We start from the raw sequence: 9,092 nt of genomic DNA on the forward strand, positions 1-9,092 counted from the left end.
CCGTGTTAACTATCCTGCATATACATATATACAAACTTTCTCCTTCTTTCCCTTCTCTTTTCCCATATCCCAGTTACCCTTTACCTTTGAGTGCTTTCCTATCAATGAACAATAACTATCAAATCTCCTAGTTTAAATTAACTCTTTCAGGCTTTACACTAGAGAAACAATTGCAGTCAGCTCTTAATTCAAAGTACTCCTGCCAGTAACTTGCCAAAGTGGCTCCTTCCCAGTCCTGATGCCAAATCCTCAGAATCAAAATGTAAAGATCCCAATGAACTCTGTGAAGTATAATAGCTAGTACTGGGGATGTAGCTCAGTGGTAGAGTACTTACCTAGCATGTGCAAGGCCTAGGGTTTGAGCACTAGCACCAGGGGTGAGAAGGCCCCTAATGCTACACTCCAAAATAGAAGCACCCTCCCAAAGGATCTTGCTGTCTTTAACTATCATTTTTTTTTGTACTGGTAATCGAACTCAGGACCCTGTGCTTGCCCGACAGGCACTTGTGCCGCTGAGCTCTATCCCCAGCCCTATTATATTTAATCATATTTTATTAGTACAGTTTAGATACATATAATGATCACATTCATCATACAGAATTTGTACCTGTACATAACTTGGTTCTTTTTTTCTGATTCTCCCACCCTCCCTTCAGCCCCTCCTCCCCTCTCCCTTTACAAAAGTTTTGTTTCCATTTTTCGTTCTTTTCTCATTTTTTTACTTTTCCCTTCTCCTAATCTTTACCTTTATTCCTTGTCGTTTCTCATCTGGACCTCACTAACAGCGTCCTGTTTCTCCTCCCCTCCCTTTTGTCCTTTCCACTATCCATACTGGGGCAAAACTGATCAAGAACGTCTCCTCTACGAAGCTACTCAGTAAACTGTGAGGCAGTGGCTGTCTAGTAAATGGGATGCAGCGATCTTTCACTGCCTACATTTCTTTTTACTTGTTTGCATTTCACAACAAGAATGTACTCCTTTACAATCAGAAAAAATAAAATGGACAATTTCCATTTTGGGAAATGCTAGAATCTGTTCCATTTGGAATCCACTCCCCCACCCATTGTATACCAAGTTACAGCCCAAATTCTTTAGTCTGGCCCACAGATCACGCTCTGCTTTTCTCCTCAAATGCACTTCCAGACTTACATCCTGAATACTTACTCTAGCCATCACGAATGGCTTCCTGTTGTGTTTCTTTCCTTCATAATTGCATACTTTTGCTCCCCCTGAATATTCTCAAAGAATGCAGTTAGAATTGTTAGCCTATTCCTAAAAGGCTACTTCCTTCCCACTAACAGTTACCATAAATCATTAATCTAAGAATAATGAAGTCTTATTTGTCTCCTCTTGAGGCACATAATTCATAACTGTAGCCTACAGTCCCACAGTACACCAACACATTAAATTCTTCCTTTCTGCTCAGAGACTCTCATATTTTTAAAAAGATAAAAGGTCTTGCCATGGTGGCGCACACCTTTAATCTAAGCATTTACGAGGCTGAGGCAGAAGGATCACTACAACTTTGAGGCCAGCCTAGGCTACATAGTGAGTTCAAAGCCAATCTGAACTACATAGTGAGACCCTGACTCAAAACAAAACAAAACAAAACAAAAACAAATAAAAGCACAAAATGACACTGCATACATAGCCTAAGACATAAGAAGAGAGGCGGCAGCACAATGTAGAATGCTACATTTGTGTCAGTGCAGTAAGAGTAAAGAAAAATAAAACAATGACTCTTCTTATATCTGTAGCACTTTTCACAATGAAATACCTGTACTTAAAGTGTTACAAACTATCATGCCAAGTAGAAGTATGAGAAAGTGAAGTCTCAAAGTAGCTGTAATGTCTCTTACTTCCTTGTCCTCTGCTTTAACACCTTCCACAATGGTGGCCACTTCAGGGGTTTGTTTGTCTGCTTTTGGTGTCTGAGACACGGCATTGAATTCACTCTGCAGTGAAAGCTGTCCTCAAATTTTAGGTCATCCTGCCTTAGCCACTGGAGTGCTTAGAGTACATGCATGTACCACTGTACCCAGCTGGCACCCCTTTATTTAAGTACACTTTGCAGCACATAATGATTACTTTCATTGTAGGGAGTTAGTGTGTGTACGCAACACCTTTTCTTTTCATGTCCGTTCCCTTTTCTTCCATCGCTTGACCTCCTTCTCTTTTGAAAAGATTAATCTCCTTGCTTATTATATTTTATTTGGCTTTTTTTGGGGGGGGTCTTTTTGAGTCAGGGTCTCACTATGTAGTTCAGGCTGGCCTTGCACTCCCAGTGATCCTCCTGCCTCAGCCTCCCAGAGTGCTGGGATCACAGGCGCGCGCCACCACACCCAGCTCTCATTTGGCTTTTGGTATATGTACTGCTGAAGCAAGCACTTAGTTGGCTCTTTAATTTATTTATACTTTGGGTTTCTCATATGAGAAACCATGTGATATTTAAGCTGTTTAGTCTGATTCATTTCACTTAACATATGGTCTCAAGGTATATCCATTTTCCTAAAGTAACTCAACTTCACCCTTTTTATAGCTAAGTAGTACTCTACTGTGTATAAATGCCATGTTTTCTTTATCCGTTCGTCTGTTGATGAACATATGGGCCTCTTCCAAGATTTAGCTATTATGTGTTGTGCTGCTATAAACCTGGGAAGGCATGGTCACTGTAATATGGTATCTTTAACTGTTCTGGGAAGATACCTAGAGGGGAGTAGCTAGGTCAAATGAAGGTATTACTTCTAGTTTTTTGAGGAATGCCTATACTGATATCCACAGTGGTTATACTAGTGCTCACTTCTGCAGCACATATACCTAGTGGTTGTACTAGCTTAGATTCCCACCAGCAATGCAGAAAGAGTTCCTCCTCCCTCCCCCACCTCCCCAGCCCAGATACCAGCTGGCCACTTTTTTAAAGTATACAACTGGCTTTACTTAACTTCATTTCTCCTCCTATGCTATATGTGATTTAATGAAATCTTTTCTTTCTGTCATAATTACACATAATTCTCTCTTTCAAATCATATAAAAAAACAAAAACAAAACTCAGGTTTTAAAAATACAAACCACAGTGGTAGGGTGTTTGCCGAGCATGCATGAACTGAGTTCAATCCTCAGCACCCACCAAAAAAATTAAAACATTCCGTTCTTTCCAATTGATTAAGTAGATCAAATGACATCAGCAAACAGTTTTACTCAATGCAATTTCTATCTAAATAAATAAATGATGAAAAGGATAGGGAGAGAGGGACAGAAATAGGGATGCTCAACAGGTTGAGTGGAAGTACAAGTTAACTCAACCTTCTTGGAGAAAGTATGTCACTATGTCCCTAAAATTAAAGTAGTATACTCCATGACTGAACAACCATACTTCTAGGAATTTACTCTAAAGAGATAATCACATAAATGGGTAAAACCCTAAGCATTAGTTACTACAGCAAGAAAACTATGAACAACCTAAGCATTCATCATAGAGGATTAATATAACCAGACAATGGAATGCCATAAAGCAGTTTTACATGATTATACAACCTATATTTATTAACACTGAAAGTCACAATAAAGTATTTCATTTAAAAAGAAACAAGTTAGAACACCATGTATAGAATGATCTTGTTTTTGTAATTTTTAAAACAGGTATGTGTGTATGCGGCATATGCTACAAATGGATGGAAAGATGTCAGGCAGGGAAGGAACCAAAGTGTTAAGTAATTATCTCTAGGTGGTGGGATTTTCAGTGTTTTTTACTTTCCCCTTTATTATCTAATTATGTTTGCAGACTGTGTGATTTTTATGTTTAAAAACCATAGTGAATATTAGTATTTGTCTTTTCCATTTCTAAGATCATTTCCTTATCAGTAATCATCTACTGATTACTGTATTTTTCATAAAAAGAACAATCTAGCATGCAGAAAGCATGAAATTAAGGAATTAAAAGAACGGCCAGGCATGATGGCTGTAATCTCAGCTACCCAGGTGGCTAAAGCAGCAGGACTGCTGGTTTGAGGCCAGCCTGGGCAACTTAGCAAGACCCTGTCTCAAAACTAAAAAGATAAACAGGGCTGAGGATATAATTTGACACTCACTGGGTTGCATCTCCAGTACCAGGGGGGCGAAAAGAAAGGAATTGAAGACTTCACACCATTCTAGAAACAATGACACTAAAAAGTCAATGAAAGACAAAAAAAAAAAGCTGGGCGTGGTGGCACAGGCCTATAATCACAGCCCTGGGGAGGCTGAGGCAGGAGGATCATTGTGAGTACAAGAGACCAGACTGGGCTACAAAGTGAGCTCCAGGCCAGCCTGAAGTGCACAGTAAGACCCCGTCTCAAGAAGACCAAAAAAAGAGTCAATGAAAATCAAAATTTCATGTCAAAAAATTAATGCTAGTAGGATTAAGGTTTACGTGCTAACCTAAAAAATAAAAGCATCCTCTCCTTCATTCCTCAACTCATAACACCATGCCCATTTTGGACATTTCTGGTTTCAGACCCTGAATCTTTTCCAGTTCCTCTCAAGTATAAAAAACATTTTAAATATACACTTAGAATTTATCTGACCCATTCAAGAACTGAAATCTCAGGGCAGGGATGTACCTCAGCGGCACAGCACCTGCGTGGCAAGCATGAGGTTGTGAATTTGATTCCCAGTACCAAAAAAAAAAAAAAAAAAGAACTGAAATCTCTTTGAGACCTCTTGAGTTTATTATTGCTTTACACTGTGTATTTACCATTCCTCTTACTAAATTAAGAACAACTTGCTTACCTGGCAACCCTTTAGCCTTCCAAACTGGCTATCGCAGGCCTTGCCGCCTCTTGAAAGCTCTCCCAACCTTTACCAGCAGACCTTCTCGGTCAGCTCAGAGCTCCATGCCACGGCGTTCTGTGCACACCCATGTAACAGCCTATCGTCCTGGCGAGTGATCTGTGATTCACACTTTTTCTCTACATTGTAAGGAATGAAACTATGTCATTTATCCCTACAGCTCTAACTTCTCCAAAAGATAACTCAGACAGTTAACAAATAAATGAGTGAAAGGTACTGCAGGTTAGCTTTTCACTGTATCTATTTGGCCAAATATAATAAATAATCCTTAAAGACTATAACCATGTAGCATCCCCTTTCTTTAAAAATGAAAATAAAACCATTACCAGACCCAAATGTAAGAGCTAAAACTACAAAACTTTTTTTTTCTTTTTGTCTTTTTGAGATAGGGTCTTGCTCTGCAGTTCAGGCTGGCCTTGAGCTCACTTTGTAGCCCAGGCTGATCTAGAACTCAAAACAATCCTCCTGCCTCAGCCTCCTGAGTGCCGGAATTACAGGCATGTGCCACCACACCCGGTTTGTGATTTTTTTTTTTTTTTTTTTCTGAAAACTACAAAACTTTAAGAAAAAAAAAAAGTACATTTCTGCAACCTTAGCTCCACTCATGGTTTTAGGTACAGGCAATAAAAGAGAAATAAATTGGACTTCATCGAAATCAAAAACTTAGCATTCAAGAGGCTGCAGCAAAAGGACTGAGAGTTCAAAGCCAGCCTAACTAGACTATATGGTGACTCTGAGGCCAGCCTGGGCTACTTAGTGAGAAAAAAAAATTTCACTTTTGGGCTCCAAAGAACATCTTCAAGAAAGTAAGAAAACAATCCATAAAAACATCTGCAATCATATCAGGTCCTAGTATCCAGAACATATAAAGAATTTTTATAACTCAATAATAAAAACATAATTCATTTTTTAAATAGGGAAAGGATTTGCATAGGCATTTCTCTTAAGAATATACACACATAGCCTGGGATGGAGGTGCACTCCTCTAACCCAGCACTCAGGAGACTGAGGCAGGAGACTGAGGCAGGAGGATTGCCACCAGTTCAAGGCTAGCCTGGGCTACATAGAAAGACCCTGTCTCAAAAAAACAAAAACAAGAATGTACACACACAGCTGGGCATGGTGGTGCACACCTGTAATCTCAGCACTCAGAAAGCTGAGGCAGGAAGATTGCCAGGAGTTTGAGGCCAACCTGGGCTACATAGTGAGTTCAGCCTGGACTACATAAAAAGACCATTTCAAAAGAAAAAAACAAAAAACAAAACAAAACAAAAAAAACAAACCAGAATATGTATACATGGTCAATAAAGTAGCTGAAAAGGTGTTCAACATCACTGGTTATTTTTAGAGACATGGAAACAAAATGAAATACCACTTTACACCCACTGGAATGGCTAAAAATACATAGACAACACCAAACGTTGGCAAGGATTCAGAGAAACTGAAACCCTCCTACCTTGCAGGTGAGAATGTAAAATGGTACTACCTCTCTGAAAAACAGTCTGGCAGTTCCTCAAAAGGTTAATACTCTTTAAGAACTAATAGAAGCATTCCTATGTCTATAACCAAGAGAACTGAAAACACACAGGCAAAAGAAAACTTCTATACAAATGTTCATAGCAGCACCATTCCCAATAGCCAAAAATAGCAGAAGCAACCCAAATGCACATCAATGGTAAGCACGACATCCATAAATCTACTTATAAGAATGATACACAACAACATAGATGTACTTTAAAAACATGCTAAGTAGCCAGGTGTGGTGGTGCACGGCTGTCATCCCAGCACTCAGGAGGCTGAGGCAGGAGGACTGTTATGAGTTCAAGACAAGCCTGGGCTACAAAGTGAGCTCAAGGCCTGCCTGAACTGCATAGTGAGACCCTGTCTCAAAAAGATAAATAATAATAATAATAATAAAAATAAATTTTAAAATGCTAAGTAAAAGAAACCAGACACACATATCACATACAGCATGATTTCACTTACATAAAACATCCAGAATAAGCCAAGTCCAAAGGATAGTAAGTACACTAATGAATGCCAAGAACCAAGGGAAGGGAACAGGGAGTAATAACTGATGAGTAATAGGGTTGGTTCTTCTTGATGTGATAAAACATTCTAAAATTAGGTAACAGTAACAACTACATACTCTAAACAAATTAAAAACCGGAGTTGTCCAAAAAAAGTGCCTACCTAGGAGAACCTAAAATAAATATTCAACCAATGGAAAATGCAACCTCAATCAATCAATACACATGCTAATAAAGTTTACAGAAAAGTATACTCTGACAATTGATGATAATTTGGCCTTATCTGCCCTTAAAGGTCATTGTGCATGTTCCACACTAGTTCTCAGTGCCTTTATAGTGTATACTCTGCTCAAAATGTTGGGTTAGCCAGGAATGGTGGTCCATGCCTGTAATCCCAGCACTCCAGAAGCTGAGGCAGGAACTCACTGCAAGTTCCAGGACAGCCTGGGCTACATAGGGAGTTCAAGGCCAGCCTGAACTACACAGGAAGGCTGTGTCTCCCTCCAAAAAGAAAAAACATGTTGGATTCGAGATTAGTAAAACCTATATGGAAGTCCAGGCAAGGTGGGTGCATGCCTATAATGCCAGCACTGTGGAGGCTGAGGCAGAAGGAATGCAGTTGAGTTCGGGGCCAACCCGGACTACACACTTGGTTCAAGGCCACCCTGAACCACATAAGCAAGACCCTGTCTCAAATACATACATACATATATACATACATACATAACTGTATATAATTATTTGTGTATTCAACACCAAATTATCACACCTAAAACACACTATGATTTTAAAGAGGAGCACCTAATTTCTATGGCCAATTTGAAAAGACAACACTCCATTAAACTCTACAGGTCTTTGTTATATTTTTATCACTACCAGTAAGTATATTCAGGAAGAGACTTGAGTTTTTAACTGTATAATTTCTTAAACTCTTACTATGGATCAATACAGTAATAATAAGATATACTAATCTACTCATTCACTTTAAAGTTTCCTAATTATAACTTGCATTTTAAAGTAAAAATTTGAGCCTAGCAGGGTAGCACACACCTGTAATCCCAGCACTGTGGAGGCTGAGGCAGGAAAAGTGCCAAAAGTTTGTGGCCAGCCTGGGCTACATAGTGAGTTCAAGGCTATTAACAACTATACAGCGAGACCCTATTTCCAAAAAAAAAAAAAAAAAAAAAAAAGGAAGCCAGTGATATTTCTGGCAAAAGGCCCAAAAGGAAACTTTTCCCATAGCCTCAAGAATAAATGTACACAATGATGTTATTGACAGAAAGGCTATACATGTGAATGGTACAGATATTCTACAAGAGAAATACCACCACTAGAAAAGATTTAATGAAATGGAACAATGCCCACTTTATATTGTGAAATTAAAAAGTAGAGGTTATCAAAAATTATGTGGAAAAAGACCACATTCTTGAAGAAAAAAATTATACCAAGTTTTTCTAATAAACTTTTTATAGCAATTCACTATAGATGTAGATAAAATTCTATCTTCCTGGGATAGTTCAATATAGGCAAATCAATTAATGTAATACACCGTATCAACAGAGCCAAAGACAAAAATCACACGATCATCTCAATAGATGCAGAAAAAGTTTCTGATAAAGTGCAACACTCATTCATGATAAAAACCCTACAGAAAATAGGAATAGCTGGTCTTTACCTCAATCTGATAAAAGCCATCTATGACAAACAAACGGCCAACATCGTACTAAATGGACAAAAATTGAAAACTTTCACTTTAAAATCAGGAACAAGACAAGGATGTCCACTGTCACCACTCCTATTCAATATAGTTCTGGAAATATTAGCCAAAGCAATTAGACAAGAGAGTGAAATAAAAGGAATAGGATGGGAAAGGAAGAAGTGAAATTCTCATTATTTGCAGATGACATGATACTCTACATACAAGACCCCAAAAACTCCATCCAAAGACTCCTAGATTTAATCAGCAAATTCAGTAGCATAGCTGGATACAAAGTCAACATTCAAAAATCAATAGTATTCCTATACACAAACAACAAACAGACTGAGAGAGCAATTAGGGAAACCACAGCTGTCACAATAGCATCTAAAAAGATGAAATACTTCGGACTCAATCTAACAAAAGAAGTAAAAGATCTATACAGTGAAAATTACAGTACTCTGAAAAAAGAGATCAAAGAGGATTTCAGAAAATGGAAAGATACTCTTTGCTCATGGATAGGAAGAACCAACATTGTG

Source organism: Chinchilla lanigera, unplaced genomic scaffold (genome assembly GCF_000276665.1).
Source record: "Chinchilla lanigera isolate Chin_1 unplaced genomic scaffold, ChiLan1.0 scaffold00010, whole genome shotgun sequence".
NCBI classification, from domain to species: Eukaryota; Metazoa; Chordata; class Mammalia; order Rodentia; family Chinchillidae; genus Chinchilla; species Chinchilla lanigera.